Source organism: Petromyzon marinus (assembly GCF_048934315.1).
Source record: "Petromyzon marinus isolate PM22_M1 ecotype Great Lakes invasive population chromosome 84 unlocalized genomic scaffold, UKy_Petmar_22M1.pri1.0 chr84_unloc.4, whole genome shotgun sequence".
Taxonomy (NCBI): domain Eukaryota; kingdom Metazoa; phylum Chordata; class Hyperoartia; order Petromyzontiformes; family Petromyzontidae; genus Petromyzon; species Petromyzon marinus.
The window spans coordinates 396,073-402,549 of record NW_027422641.1 but is presented as its reverse complement, the minus strand read 5'-3'; the positions used below and the strand labels follow the sequence as shown (position 1 = coordinate 402,549).

General features: G+C 48.0%; 1 long non-coding RNA gene across 1 annotated transcript; it reads left to right on the top strand.

The window, feature by feature from the left end:
• The first annotated feature begins 1,176 nt into the window (after nucleotides 1–1,176).
• Nucleotides 1,177–6,058, top strand: LOC142908463 (uncharacterized). Its single transcript, XR_012931794.1, has 3 exons — nucleotides 1,177–1,261; nucleotides 3,821–3,914; nucleotides 5,973–6,058. It is a non-coding gene; the product is annotated as an uncharacterized LOC142908463 (long non-coding RNA).
• The last annotated feature ends 419 nt before the right edge of the window (nucleotides 6,059–6,477 follow it).

Sequence of the window (6,477 nt, the reverse complement as noted above, 5' to 3'; positions counted from 1 at the left end):
TTGGCCGACTTGCGCGTCAGCAATTTTCGCACCCAATGGATAAATCTCTTCTTCTTCTTGGGCTTGGTGGCGGTGGTGGCAGAAGTGGTGGTGGAAGCTGTGGCAGCGGCGGTGGAAGGGGCATCGGTGGCATCATGGTACATTTGAGACACGGTGCATTTCAATTCTTTCAGCTGGCTACTGAGATGAAGGTTCTCTTCATGCAGCCTCTTTTCCCCATGCCACATGTCCTCGTGACGCACCAGCTTCCCGCGTAGCCTAAACTGTTCCTGGCCTCTCTGCGGATCCAGGAATGTCAACTCCGTCAGGTGGGCGTGCAGCGACCTCCGGAGATCTTTGTTTTCACAGCGCAGCGACATTTGCCGCTGTGCTGCATTGCAGTCTCGGAGAAAATCCGCATGGAGAGACTTGCTCTCCCTGCAAGGCACTCTCGTGGACTCCAGCTCCAACTGGCACTCTTTAAGCTGTTGAACCAGGCTCCTGTTCTCTCTCTGGAGAGTCTCTCGGTTCTCCATCAACTCCTCCTGCTGCTGCTGTAGCTCCAGACGGAGCATCTTGTTCTTCTGACAGAGCTCCACATTCTGCAGGCTCATCCTCTCCGTTTGCAGCGTCATGGTCTCGCGGTAAAAGTCTGAGATGGAAAGCGTAAAACGACGATAAATGAAGATCTCCATCCCAAGCATGGCCAAGACCAGAACGCCAACGATCAGCAGCACCATGCTCAGCTCGTGTTGACGGCACGCGGGACGGAAGGAAGTGTGAGACACGTCACGAAAGGGCGTGATATTTATACCAACGTCAATACCGGATGTGACGTACACTATGACGTAACAGCCATCCCTGCCCACTTATTGTCAATCATTGCTCACCACGTGACTCCACGGCACCGCCCCTAACCGTGCAGCTCCTCCCCCATACTCCCCTTCCGCCTTCCCCACGTGACGCGAAGCGAGCCAATCACGCGAGAGGCGGCGCGCGGTCGGCCCCGCGTCCGCTTCCCGCCATTCTTGCAATGGGCGGCGGGGCCGCGCAGGGTGGGGGGCGGAGGGAGGCGGGGGGGAGGGGCCAGGATGGACGAGGGGGAGGGGCCAGGAGGGACGAGGGGGAGGGGCCAGGAGGGACGAGGGGGAGGGGCCAGGAGGGACGAGGGGGAGGGGCCAGGAGCAGGAGGGGGGGAGCCGTGGCGCCGCTCTTGGGCCGCGAGGCCTCCCCCTGGGCCTGCGGCGCCACGCGGAGACCGCGACAGCAGCAGCAGCAGGAGGTGGTGGTGGTGTTTGTGGTTGTAGGCACGGGAGAGGTGGTGGTGGTGTTTGTGGTTGTAGGCACGAGAGAGGTGGTGGTGGTGTTTGTGGTTGTAGGCACGGGAGAGGTGGTGGTGGTGTTTGTGGTTGTAGGCACGGGAGAGGTGGTGGTGGTGTTTGTGGTTGTAGGCACGGGAGAGGTGGTGGTGGTGTTTGTGGTTGTAGGCACGAGAGAGGTGGTGGTGGTGTTTGTGGTTGTAGGCACGGGAGAGGTGGTGGTGGTGTTTGTGGTTGTAGGCACGGGAGAGGTGGTGGTGGTGTTTGTGGTTGTAGGCACGGGAGAGGTGGTGGTGGTGTTTGTGGTTGTAGGCACGGGAGAGGTGGTGGTGGTGTTTGTGGTTGTAGGCACGGGAGAGGTGGTCACGGACAGGCAGTGAGTGCCGGGTGATGGAGGGGGGGTGAGGGAGTGGATTGCAGGGTGAGTGAGTTAATGAGGAGAATTAATAGGTGAGGAGGGTGAGTGAGTTGAAGGGTGAGGTGAGTGAGTGGGTGAGTGGTGAGTTCACGACAGGGAGATTGGGGCTGAGTGAGTGAACGCAGCGCACGGTAAAGATCCCCTGAGAGCATTCGCAAGAGTTGGACATTGAGTGCCGCTGTCAGGGTCCACACGCAAATTACTCACTTGGCATGATATACAAATTAACCATTTTAAACGATTATAACTTTTATAAAACGTACGCTATTTGCCAGAACTAATGCGATGTGCGTTTAGCATATTTGTAGCACGTTAACCAACGTCAACATCGTCATTTAGAGTAACCATTAGTCCATACGTGTCACTTGCTAATAGTCCCCGGGTCAATCACAACTTTGCCGTGCGTGCAGGCTTTGTCTCTGGCTGCTCGCTAGGGCTGCGATGCCTTTCCATGCCACAAGATGACGTTCATTGCTCCTTCCACACCGCGACAATATTTACTGCAGTGTTCTATAACGCGGTAGTTGCGTTGCTGAATAACACCGCGTTGTGTAAACTCCCTCGTTACAATGACTAATACAGGGTAAAGCACAGTCCGTGATAACAGCGTGAGATGCGTGTGTCGGCTGAACAAAGACTGAGGCGCGTGGGGAGCATCAGGAAGCATCCAGCAGCATCCCAATGCCTCGTGTGACGCTGTGCCCAGGCAGCCGAACAACCGCACATTCCTACTCGCGCGACGTGGTTCTGTTGACTCAATCGCGTTATATCCACTTAGCATCCGCGTTATAAAACGTGTTCCCTATTACATCCATCGTGCCATATCCAAATGGCGTTATGAAAACACGCGTTGAGGCAGAACGAACTCCATAAACTATTTTTATTTTACCAGGTGAGACCCACTGAGCTATGTGGCTGTTTTTCAGAAGCGACCTTTCCACAAATGATAGATCAGCGAAATGGCTAATCACATAGAAATGTGTAGCACCAGCCACAAATACTCTAGACATGGGATCCGCTTTGACAGGGTCAGTGTCTACTTAGATTCACTCACTCCGCCTATTGTCATGTGGCGTGTGCAGCTGCGTCGTGACACTTGGTAGAGTGCTGTCTTTGAGGCAGAGAACTTTAAAACCGTGTGCAGTGGTTAATTTGCTTAACAGCTTTACACTGAACTCCTTGCTTGTGGTAAAACATGTTTGCGACTTTGCTGATCGAGAACTATGCAGATTTAGATTCATAGTAACATGTACTTGGTGTGAGATGAACTTCCAAACAATTTCCTTTGCTCAACATCTTGGAATTAATGTCTTTTTAAATGGTCAGCTTAAGTGATTCCGTGATGTTTATGTAACTTGACCATTAAGATAATCTATGGAGCACAATTATTTCAATATTATTTGTCATAATTAAACTTTAAAATGAACCCATATGTGATATTATATTGCCTGATTATTTTATTTTTTAACGTAGTCTACATGCTCTTCTGGGGATATTACCCCACATTTACCATTCATTGATGTTCCCTTTGACATTGGTAATTGGCATTGTCATACCATAGTAATTCATGGGCAATTATGTTATTCTCTCTGTGTCTATCTGTCTCTGCATCTGTCTGTGTGGGTATCTCTCTGCCGGTGTGTTTTTCTCTATATGCATCTCTCGTGTGTCTCTTTGTGTGTGCCTCTCTCTGTGTGTGGATCTCTCGGTGTCTGTGTCTCTCTTTCCTTTTCCACGATGTGGTGTTGTATTTACATGCAAATTCTACCTCTAGCCCCGCCCACTTACCCTTGGGCTGAGCTTATCTCAAGCCAATATAACTTCGTGTTTCAGCAGCTTTCTCGCTATATTTTTTCACCTGATGATGGTTGCTTGCGTTGCGATCGAAACGTCGTGATCTATTATTTTTTTCTACCTACGTGACTTTACCGAAAGAACCAAAGAGTATTGTGGTTGTGATTTTGATAGTGATCGTTGTGGTGGAGGTGGTGATATTGATGGTGGTGTTAACGATAGCGGTGATTTTGGTGGTTGTAATGGTGGTATTGATGGTGGTAATGGTGGTTGACTATTACCCCTCTCGTGTCCTTACTTCCACCACCAGGTTTAAGAATCTGCCGGTGTCTGTGCTGGAGGTGGACGTCTGGATATCTGTGTGGTCTGGAGCGGTGGACAATAGACTCCTGCAGCTCAACCAGGTGGACGCACTGGGCAGGGAGCAAGATGGTGGTGGCCTTAGAGACCCACTTACTCCCACAGAGAGCCATAGACTCACTCAGAGAGAGCACTCACACAGAGAGCCAAAGTCTCACTGACACAGAGCCATAGACTGACTCACATGGAGACACATAGACTCACTCAAACAGAGAACCATTGATTAACCCACACAGAGAACCACAGAGTCACTCGCACAGACTCACACAGAGAGACATAGACTCACTGACGTAGAGGACTATATGCAGTACATCCTCGTCTTTTATGTAATGTGTTTCGCTTAGCGCACATCACACCCACTATAACTCGAGTAGCACATGACGGACTGCTCTTATGAGTGCTGTGGGTGTTGGCAGCGTTGTTCTGTATTGCTGGGAGCTGTTGCTGTACCGGTGCGCACTGTGTTACGTGGCGTGTCATCCTCTTCCTCAGCCTTTGTTCCAGCATCTGTGTGTAGTGTCATCTCACTCACTCCCTTATAGTTTTCACTCATCATATCTCCATTTCATGTCCTTTGTATGTATATTGATGAATGTAACATTTTTTTATTATTATTTGGCTGCTATAAATTTCCACGTCATAAGCTACTTCATTCATCTATAATTTGTGGCCAGTTCGCTTCTGAAATAGAAGCTAATAGCTTAGAGGGCTTTACTAGGTAAGATAAAAATAGTTTATTTTTATTTTTTTGTGATTTGCTTACCTTTCCTATACTTTTCACTTCGATTGTGTTTTTGCATCGTTTGTTCTTGTAACTTTCTGTACCACCCCAACTGGAAATCTGTGAAAAAGGGCTTTTTAGATTCCTCCAGTATAAATAAAGATTATAATATAGATATTCTACATATACACAACACATTTAAAATAAACATAGAAAACAGTGTACTGTACTCTCAATTAAAAATAATAATAAAAGTTATATTGTGCTAAAACGGAGTCTCCCCCTTTACCGTTTTTCCTTGTAGAAAAGTTTTCTGCTTGACGTAAAATAGCTTTAAGCAGCAATTTTCGACAACGCAACCCCCGCGTTAAGCAAGGATATGTTGTACTCACTTACACAGAGAGACATAGTCTCCAACTTGATTTGGCACTTTCGTGACTGCAGGAATTACTCTTTGGTTATTTCGGTAAAGTCACGTAGACATAGACTCGCACAGAAAGCCACAAACTCACTCGAACAGAGAGACTTGGAGTCAATCACACAGAGCCATCGACTCATTCAAACACAGATGATGATAACAGATACCCATGAACTCACATTGAGACCCATGGACTCACACAGAGACCAGTAAACTTACCAGACCCGTAGACTCACAGAGACGCATAGACTTACAGAGAGGTATAGACTTACACAGAGACCCATAGACTTACAGAGAGGTAAAGACTTACACAGAGACCCATAGACTGGTGAACGAGATTTGAACTCGGATCACCAGATTTGTAGCACAGCACATTCGCCGATACACTACCGTTCACCTTACACACTCACACACGCACTCACATGCTCACTCATTCACGCAACCAAACGCTCACTTACACATTCAATCAATCACTCAATCACTCACACACTCGCGTTTTATTGCATGTAGCAATATCTTCAGGAGCTAAATGTCAATTATTGAGGTCTGTTAAGATAAGCGAGTGTGTGGGTGTGTGGATGACATAGCAATAGTGGGTGAGTAGGTGAGTGAAGAGGTGAGCTCAGTAGCATGTTGCAGGTCTTCCCCAGGACAAGGCGGGTCATATTTAGGGTGTGTAACATGTTGATTGACTGGGTTGAGTGTTGTGTTTGTGAGCGAGTAGGTGAGCTCACTCGAATGTCGCAGGTCTCGCCCAGCGTTTTCCAATCAAAGATTAAACAGATGAATGAGTGGTGGGATTTTTGTTATTGTTTTCAGGTGAGCAGCACCACCTTAACACAAATATCTGTATTACACCTTCATCCATGTAATAGCTGTGTCCGTCTTACACCTCCATTTTCTTAGAAGCCTCTGGATTTGACATAGGGCATCTTTTTCTGTGTGTGTGTCTGTGTGACCCAGTCCTGAACCTTCCCTCGGTCGACTCACCCTCTAAAGAGTACCTGGTGCAGTGTCTATAATAAACATCAGCAATTTGGAGAGACAAAGGTGGCCGCGTGCATGGTGTTGGCCACATCACATTCCCACAGCGAATTTTGTCGAACCATCGAACAAAGGCAGTCGCTGCATCGCACTTTCAGAAGCGCTTCTGCGGCCGTCTCGAACGCTCTTCCTTCTGATATTAGAAGCCACTGGAGCTGTGCACTTTTACATCTAGATTGACAACTCATTTCTTTAGAACTACTTTTTGTGCTTACTTTGTTGCCCTTCCCCTGCACCTCCGATTAGCACGGTTGGCTACGTACCGTGCAAAAGAAGTTCAACATACAAAATACATACCACCCCCTCGTGTGTTCCACAGCACAAGGCTCCACAACTTGCCCTAACATGTCTATTGAGGCTACTTTGGTGACCTGTGTGTGTGTGCATAATTAATTATCATTATTTTATTAAATGGCCTTCATCA